General features: G+C 42.8%; 1 pseudogene; it reads left to right on the plus strand.

Moving 5' to 3' along the window:
• The first annotated feature begins 2469 nt into the window (after positions 1 to 2469).
• Positions 2470 to 6948, plus strand: LOC100525910 (annotated as a pseudogene).
• Positions 6949 to 9919: the final 2971 nt, after the last annotated feature.

Here is a 9919-nt window from a genome sequence, read left to right on the forward strand (position 1 = left end):
TGTTCTAGTTTTTCTTGGCTCCTCCTTATATTTTCTAGTTCCTTTCTGAGGGTATCTGCATTACTGTTCATATCTTCTCTGAATTCCTTCAGTATTTTCACTATTTCTCTTTTGAACTCCAGGTCTGTCAGACTGCAGAGATCTGTTTCATTGTTGACTGTTTTAGGTGAGTTCTTCTGTTGGTTTGACTGGGGGTGGTTTCTCAGCTTCTTCATCTTGCTTGTTGTTTTCTTTCTCCTGAGGGAGTTGTACTCTCCATGATCGGGCAGTGTTTGCCTTGTCACTGCCGTGGAATGTTTCCTGACAGCTGGCATTGTTGGTCAATCTTTTTTGAGGCAGTGTGGCTTTTCTGGAGTGTTGCTAACAGTGTTTCTTTGAAGCAAAGGAGGACTTCCTGAGGGCAGACAGGACTGGGAGGTCCACACCACGATGGTAGCAGATTTCACTTGGTCATGCAGAGCTTGCTCTGGTGTTTTTAGGCTGTGGGGTTCTTGCAGGGGGTTGGCGGTGTTGGGCAGCTGTTCCTCAGGCGTGCAGCACCCCCGAGGGCTGGAGCAGCTATCTGGGTCACTGAGAACCTAAGAGGCTCTTCCCTAGGGCAACCCAACTCAGAAGGACGGCCTGAGAATGTAGGTGGATCTTTTCACAGTCTGGCTGAGCTTGTTGCAGCTTTTCTGGGCTGCAGGGGCTCCTCCAGGGGACTGGTGGTGCTGAGCAGCTATTCTGTGGGGGTGGGGCACCCCTGACGGCTTGGGTGGCTAGCAGGGCCGCCGAAAACCCAAGCGGCTCCTCCCCAGGGCAGCCCGACTCAGAAAGACCATCTGAGATCTTTTCCCAACTTGGCCAGGCTTGTTGCAGCTTTTCTGGAGCTGGAAGTCCTAGGCGACTGATCCACTAGGGCTCGGCACGCCCTGGGGGCTTGGACAGGTAGCAGGGCCACTGGAAACCCAAGAGGCTCCTCCTCGGGGCAGCCCAACTCAGAAAAACTTTCCGAGAATTAGGCGGATCTATTCATGGCCTGGCTAGGCTTGTTCTAGCTTTTCTGGGCTGCAGGCCTTTTCTCAGGGGCTGGTGGTGCTTGGTGCTGCTCTGCAGAAGTGTAGCTCCTCCAAAGGGCAAGCAGGCCTGTACAGGGACAGCCCCTGTGGTGGTAGGCTTCAGGCAATTGTTGAGGCCAGCCCTCCCGGATGGCAGGCAGCTGCAGGTCCAGTGAGAGTGTAGGGGGTGGCAGGGGTGGGTGTAGGGAATGCACTGGGAAGTACAGCTTTCTGCCAGCTATCAGGCCTGTCAGCTTGCTGTGGCGTGGGGAGTGTTCTATGGGGACCCACCCCTTCTTCTCTCCCCTCCCCAGCACAGGTGCAGACCAGGCTCTTCTCCCAGGTTCCCTCTGATGCGGCTTTCCACTTCCCCACCCCTAGAGTATTGCTCCCTTCCTCTGCGACAGCTTTGTTTTCTAGTCTCCCAGGCAGTCTCTGCCCCATCAAACTTGACAGACTGGTTTCTAGACCTCCCAAGCAGTCTCCGCTCCGCCCTGCCCCCCCAGCCCATTCTCGCGGACTAACCTCTGGAGCCCAGGTCTCGGTGCCCAGCCCCCACCCAGGCATCTCAATTTTTGGTGACTGTGCCTGTAGTTCAGATGGTCCGTTTGGTTCTTGATCAGCTTTTCCGTACTCCAACTTACTGCTACACTCTTCTCTGCATCTGGAGATTCCTCCAGTTTGTTTGATCTTTCCCCCGAGTAGGTGACTTTCCAGGGTGCGGGATCCCTTTCTCCTCCTCATTTCCCTTTCGGGAGCACCCATCCCACTTGGATTCAGCTTCTCTCACTCTCCTCTTTTCTCCCGTTCTGCCCAGTAATGTCACGAACTTCTTGCCATTATTGGAGTTTAGGTTCCTCTGCCAGCGATTGGTTGCTGTTCTGTGCGAGTCATTTCTTCTGTAGATGTGCTTTTTTTGTTGTGTTTGTGGGAGAGGGCAAGGGTGTCCCCCTACTCCTCCGCCATCTTGTCCTGGGTCTCTCTACATTGTTTATTTTTATTTTTTCTCCATCAAATCATAGAGTGACATGTCAAAATAATGAAACTGAATTACCATCAGGTAGCAGAAGTAAGCAAATTGCAATCCCTTTATCAAGAAATATTGACATGCAAACCTACTAACTAGACATGAGAAACCTGGGTCCAGTTCCCACGGTGGCACAGTGGTTAATGAATGCAACTAGGAACCATGAGGTTGCAGGTTTCAACCCCTGCCCTTGCTCAGTGGGTTGATGATCGGGCATTGCCATGAGCTGTGGTGTAGGTTGCAGACGCGGCTCAGATCTGGCATTGCTGTATCTCTGGCGTAGGCTGGCGGCTACAGCTCTGATTAGACCCCTAGCTTGGGAACCTCCCATATGCCATGGGAGAGGCCCAAGAAATGGCAAAAAAAAAGACAAAAAAAAAAGAAAGCTGGGTCTTACCCCTGGCCATGGGACCTTCCCTGGTGCTAAACTCCTCAGCTATAAACAAAAGGGTTTATGATCAGGAAAGCAAGGCTACCAGGTGTCTGAAAATGAGCTCAACATCATTATCAGGAAACTCAAGTCAAAACCCCATTCACATATCACTTCTCATGTGTGAGGATGGTGATTATACACAAAAAATAGACAACAAATATTGGTGGGGGTGTGCAGAAAAAGGAGTCATGTACCTGGTATGTAGGAATGAATATTGGTTCAGCTATTATGGAAAACAGAATGGCAGTCTCCTAAAAGCTAAAAATATCTGCTAATTGAAATAGAACTTCCACATGATCTAGCAACTCCACTTCAGGGTATTTCCCAAATAAATGAAATCAGGACTTCAAAGAAATATCTGCCCTCCCATGTTTGCTTCAATATATTCAAATAAATGAAAATAAGGAAACAACCATTGTGTCTTCTGACAGATGTGGAGATAAAGGAAATATGGTATGTGTATATATAGACATATACAGAGACAATGGATTATTATTCAGCTAGAAAAAAAAGGAAATCCTGCCACTTGTAACAACATGGTGGGAACTGGAGGGCATTATACTTAGTGAAATACACCAGACATAGAAAGACATATGCTGTATGATCTCACTTATATATAGAAGCTAAGGAAATCAGACTCATAGGATAATCTGGTTTAGATATGTATTTGGGAAGAGCAGGAGGTGGAGGAAGTGGGAAGATTTTGGTCAAAGGGCCCAAATTTTCATTTATAAAATGACAAAATTGGGGGATTTAATTTACAGTATGATAACAATGGTTAATAATTCTTTATTGTATTCTTGAAATCTGCTGAGAGAGATCTGCTTAACTATTAACACACACACACACACACACACACACACACGCAAAAAGTGAGGTCATTGATATGTTAGTTGACTTGATTGTGATAATCATCATGATGTCAGTGTGTATTAAATAATCATTTTGTACATCTCTTAAAGGCCTACACAAGGACAACCAAAATGTATGCAATTTTCTCTACCAAACTGCAATACACTGGATAAAAAGAAAACAATGAAGCAGTGTTATTCCACCACTACAGAAGAGACTCCAAAATAAGTAAAATGGTCTCAGACACCAGACATTTTACTGTGATAGTATTGTTTTGAAAAAATAACCCTGTATAAATTTTTTGAGTATTTTTAAAATTTCATTATTGTTTAATCATTGACAAAATCTCTGTCTAATGCCTAACTATGCCATCTTCATTGTCACTAATGCTGGTGATTATGTGCACTTAACTAAGCTGTGCTTATTGAAATTCAAAGTCCAATGATGTGATGTATAAACTATGAATTTTAAAACGCAACCCTGGAGTTCCCATCGTGGCGCAGTGGTTAACGAATCCGACTAGGAACCATGAGGTTGCGGGTTTGGTCCCTGCCCTTGCTTAGTGGGTTAACGATCCGGCGTTGCCGTGAGCTGTGGTGTAGGTTGCAGATGCGGCTCGGATCCGGCGTTGCTGTGGCTCTGGCGTAGGCCGGTGGCTACAGCTCAGATTCAACCCCTAGCCTGGGAACCTCCATATGCCGCGGGAGCGGCCCAAGAAATAGCAACAACAACAATAATGCCGTGGGAGCGGCCCAAGAAAAGGCAACAACAACAAAAGACAAAAAAAAAAAAAAAAAAAAAAAACACAACCCTGATCTTTGAATAATTGCTTATTTTATGAAGGAGGAAAGTCAGAAAAAAAAGACTGCAAATCTCTGAATATCACGTAAATTTTTTCTTCATTACTTTTTATGACCGTGTTCCTGGACTAGGGGCCAAACTGGAGCTGTAGCTTCCAGCCTACACCACAGCCTCAGCAACACTAGATCCAAGCCACACCTGTGACTTACGCAGCAGCCTGCGTCAATGCAGGATTCTTAACCCAGTGAGTGAGGCCAGGGATTGAACCTGCATCCTCAAAGATGCTATTTTGGATACTTAAACTGCTGAGCCGCAACAGGAATTCCTAATTTGTTTTCTTGTTATGAATATTCATTGCTCATTTAGAATCTAAATGACATAGTCCTGCATTTCAAAGAGATTTATAAATATTCTAAATGAAGGAAATATCTAGAATTGGGGGTTTTTTGTTTTTTTGTTTTTACATATACTTATATAATGATTTTTTTCCATTATAGCTGGTTTACAGTGTTCTGTCAATTTTCTACTGTACAGTGTGACCCAGCTATACATACATGTATACATTCTTTTTTTCCACATATTATGCTCCATAATAAGTGACCTGACATAGCTCCCAGTGAAATAAGTTTTATGCAATTCTCTATTGATGTCTTTATTTTTGCTTTTAATTTTCCCACTTTACAGCAAGGGGATCAAATTATCCTTACATGTATACATTACAATTACATTTTTTTCCCCACTCTTTGTTCTGTTGCAACATGAGTATCTAGACAAAGTTCTCAATGCTACTCAGCAAGATCTCCTTGTAAATCTATTCTAAATTGTGTCTGATAAGACCAAGCTCCCGATCCCTCCCATCAGGCAGCCACAAGTCTTTTCTCCAAGTCCATGATTTTCTTTTCTGAGGAGATGTTCATTTGTGCTGGATATTAGATTCCAGTTATAAGTGATATCATATGGTATTTGTCTTTGTCTTTCTGGCTCATTTCACTCCGGATGAGGTTCTCTAGTTCCATCCATGTTGCTGCAAATGGCATTATGTCATTCTTTTTTGTGGCTGAGTAGTACTCCATTGTGTATATATACCATATCTTCTGAATCCAATCATCTATGCAATCAAAACTGCCATGAGATACCACCTCACACCAGTCAGAATGGCCATCATTAATAAGTCCACAAATAACAAGTGCTGGAGGGACTGTGGAGAAAGGGGAATGTAAACTGGTACAGCCACTATGGAGGGAATGTAAACTGGTACAGCCACTATGGAGAACAGTTTGAAGATACCTTAGAAATCTATACATAGAACTTCCATATGACCCCACAATCCCACTCTTGGGCATCTAGCCGGACAAAACTCTACTTAAAAGAGACGCATGCACCCGCATGTTCATTGCAGAACTATTCACAATAGCCAGGAGATGGAAACAACCCAAATGTCCATCAACAGATGATTGGAATCAGAAGATGTGGTATATTGATGTCTTTAAATTCAAATTATATTTTTTTCTTCAGGAGGAAGGGAAAGTCTTATTGTATCCTTTTTCTAAAGAAATAAGATGTGGTTCACTGAGATCACGGATGAAGCATATCTAATGTCCTTGCTCCCTTTTACTCTTCAGTATTTTATAAAGTCAGAGAGAACAGAAAGAGATGACTAACATGAGAATCAATGAGAAAACCAATCTAAGCAGAAAAAAATTGTCAGGCTGAGAAATATTGCTGAAGGTACTGAGGTGTATAACCTTTCAAATGAATTGCTTATATCCAAAATATGGATAGGGTTCTACATTCCCCCTTACTTGTTTCATTATTACCCACCCTCTTTTCTTTTTAAAAAGGTGTCCAAGGTACATAGACCTGGAAATCTAAGTAGTGTCTCAGAATTCTTCCTCCTGGGAATCTCAAATGATCCAGAACTGCAGCCCCTCCTCTTTGTCCTGTTCCTGTCCATGTACCTGGTCACCATGCTGGGGAACCTGCTCATCATCTTGGCTGTTGCCTCTGACTCCCACCTCCACACCCCCATGTACTTCTTCCTCTGCAACCTGTCCTTGGCTGACATGGGCTTCACCTCCACCACAGTCTCCAAGATGATTGTGAACATCCAAACTCACACCAGAGTCATCTCCTATGCGGGCTGCTTAACTCAGATGTCTTTTTTCATCCTTTTTGGATGTATGGATGGTACTCTTCTGACTGTGATGGCCTATGACAGGTTTGTGGCCATCTGTCACCCACTGCACTACCCAGTCATCATGAACCCACGCTTCTGTTGCTTCTTAGTTTTGCTGTCTTTTTTGGTCAGCCTTTTGGACTCCCAGCTGCACAATTTGATTGTGTTACAAGTTAACTGCTTTAAGGATGTGGAAATTTCAAATTTCTTCTGTGACCCTTCTCACCTCTTCAATCTAGCCTGTTTGGACATTTTCACCAATAACATTGTCACATATTTTAGTGGTGCCATTTTTGGTGCTATTCCTTTTTCAGCCATCTTTTTCTCTTACTATCAAATTCTTTCCTCCATTCTGAGAGTTCCCTCATCAGGTGGGGGGTATAAAGCCTTCTCCACCTGTGGTTCTCACCTGGCAGTTGTTTGCTTATTTTATGGAACAGGTATTGGGTTGTACCTCAGCTCAGCCATCTCACTTTCCCCCAGGAATGATGCAATGGCCTCGGTGATGTACACTGTGGTCACCCCAATGCTAAACCCCTTCATCTACAGTCTGAGAAACAGAGACATGAAAAGGGCCATGAGGAGGTTCCTCAGCCAAACAAACCTGGGCCACCCATTTTGAGCATAGGTTAGAAAATGAAGCAAAATTAAACATGTAGACTTGAATATCCTACCTCTCTCATCACATCCTCTTTTAGCTCTTACGACCTTCACTCTTCTCCTTGCTTAACATCTGAATATTGCTGCTTTTTTATGTCTTTAAATGGACTTGGGGAGTTTTCCTGGATACTTTTTATATAATAATCTCTGCATGATTTAATATTATTACATCTAAGGCTAATTTATGATTTATTTTCTATTTTTAACCTGTAATTCAATAAATTTTATTACATTTATAGTTACACAACCAACATCACAAATATTATAGCATTACCATCCCAAACCCCCAGTCCATCCCCACTGCCCTCACCCAGTCTCCTTTGGAAACAATAATTTTTTCAAAGTCTGTAGTCAGTATCTGTTCTGCAAAGAAGTTCGTTGTATCTTTTTTTAGATTCAACTGTAAGTGATAGTATATGATGTTGTCTCACTGTCTGACTAACTTCACTTAGCATGATGATTTCTAAGTCCATCCATGTTGCTGCAAATGCCATTATTTCTTTCCTTTTAATGGCTGAGTAGTACTCCATTGTGTATATGTACCACATCTTCTTTATCCACTCCTCTGTCAATGGACATTTAGGTTGCTTCCACGTCTTGGCTATTGTATATAGTGCTGCAATGAAATATTGGAGTAAATGTATCTTTTCGAGTCATGGTTTTCTCTGGATAGATACCCAGGAGTGGAATTCCTGCATCAAATTGTAATTCTATTTTTAGCTTTTTGAGAAGTTTCCACACTGTTTTCCCCAGTGGTTATCATTTAGAGTTTAACATTGGTGGACCAAGAATCCTAGAATGATGAACAACTCAGATAGATATAGATAGATAGATAGATAGATAGATAGATAGATAGATAGATAGATTAAATGTACATCTTTTCCACAGCTCCTGTGTATTTATCATAGTAATTTCCATTTATTAATTCTATGTGTGGAGGATATCTGTCATGATACTTGTTACACTTTCTTAGCCATGGGTTTTATTCAAATTATCTGGAAAGAATGAAAATACTGACAACTGTGTCTTTACACCAGAGATTCTGATGTAATTGGTTTCATGTGTGCCTTGATAATGACATTCGTTTTTACTTTTTAGGGCCACAACTGTGGTATATGTAATTTCCCAGGCTAGGTGTCTAATCAGAGCTGTATGTGCTGGCCTGTGCCACAGCCACAGCAACACAGGATCTGAGCCACCTGTGCAAGCTACACCACAGCTCATGGCAACACTAGATCCTTAACCTACTGAGTGAGCCCAGGGATAGATCCCCATCCTCATGGGTACTAGTCCAGTTCCTAACCCCCTGACCCACAATGGGAACTCCAAGATTTTTTTAACTGAATGAAAGATTCTTTAAATTCTGTAGTGCTTTCCAATTTTCAAAATCTCAGGGGAAAATAGGATGAAGGGGAAATAATAAGATGTGAGGCTCACTTACTCCCACAAATACATTGAAAATTCATTTACATGTGGAACTATTTGCACAAAAAAAATTGTTGAACACTGACCAAAGACCTCAGGATTCTGATACACAATAAAAACTTCATGAAACCAGGTAGGACAAAAGAAAGAAGAAAAAGAAAGAATGGGAACTTAAGCTGGATGGGACCTGCACCACTAGGAGAAAGCTGGAAAGAGGATAACTCCTTCAACCTGGGAAGTCCCCCCACCAGTGAAGAGATCAGCTGTGACGGAGGAGGAGCTTTGGAATATTGGAGGAGAACACAGCCTCCAATCATTAGTTAAAATGGAAACAATCCTCCACAAAAGGTCAGTGCTACCACCTTGCACCTCTCAACCTTATGCTGGTGCAGACAGTGGTTGGAACTTGAAAACTCTGACTTTAGCAATCAGACTCAGAGAGAGATGGGAGTGGCTCCCTGGATAAAACTGTGGTTTGCCACGCAGAAATAATCTGGAGGTACTAGAGTATAAGGAGACCACATCTGAGGGTGTAAGCTGAGGAATCTTGGTTGGGCTTAGAGACTAGGGGCCTTTGTCTGGGGGCTCTGTAAGATAGGGGTGGGGTCTACCACTATGGCCTTGTTCCCTGTATTCTCTCTCAGGCTGTAGGACACCAACTGCTTCAGCTCTTGGAGCCACACTGCAGTAGGTGCTGCCTAGCAATAGCTGGGGAGAAGCCCTACCCTCATGTCTAGAGAAATCAGTGCAGGTGAAGTAAGTGCCCAGGGGAATAACACAAGCTCCTGGGCTCCTCTGGGTACATGTAAGCCACTACCACCCCAAGAACTCCTGGACTAGGCACCTGCTGCTGCATCTACTTACTTCCTGGCAAGGGGATGATAAACATAGAAAGGTGGAAACATGAGATTATAAAGAAATAGCTTTCAGACAAAGGAACAAGACAAAAACACAGTAAAACAACTAAATTATGAGGATATAGGCAATCTACATGAAAAATATTTTATTTATTTTTATTGTTATTTCCCCAATACGATTTTTTTCTACTGTACACCATGGGGACCCAGTTATACATACATGTATATGTTCTTTTTTTTCTCCCATTATCTTGCTCTGCCATAAGTAACTAGACAAGTTCTCAGTGCTGCACAGCAGGATCTCATTGCTGATCCATTCCAAAAGCAACATTTTGTGCCCATTATCCCCAAGCTCCCAATCCATCCCACTACCTCCCCTTGCCCTCAGGCAACCAGAAGTCTATTATCCAAGTCCATTATTTTCTTTTCTGTGTAAAGTTTCATCTGTGCTATATAATAGATTCCAAAAAGAAAACAAAAAAAAAAAACTTACAGAATGGGAGAAGATAGTTTCAAACTGACAAGGGCCTAATCTCTAAAATATACAAACAACTTCTACAACTCAACAGCAAAAAAGCCAACAACCCAACTGAAAGATTGGCAAAGGACCTAAATAGACATTTCTCCAAGGAAGATATACAGATGGCCAAC

This window comes from Sus scrofa, unplaced genomic scaffold, assembly GCF_000003025.6.
Source record: "Sus scrofa isolate TJ Tabasco breed Duroc unplaced genomic scaffold, Sscrofa11.1 Contig641, whole genome shotgun sequence".
Lineage (NCBI taxonomy): Eukaryota > Metazoa > Chordata > Mammalia > Artiodactyla > Suidae > Sus > Sus scrofa.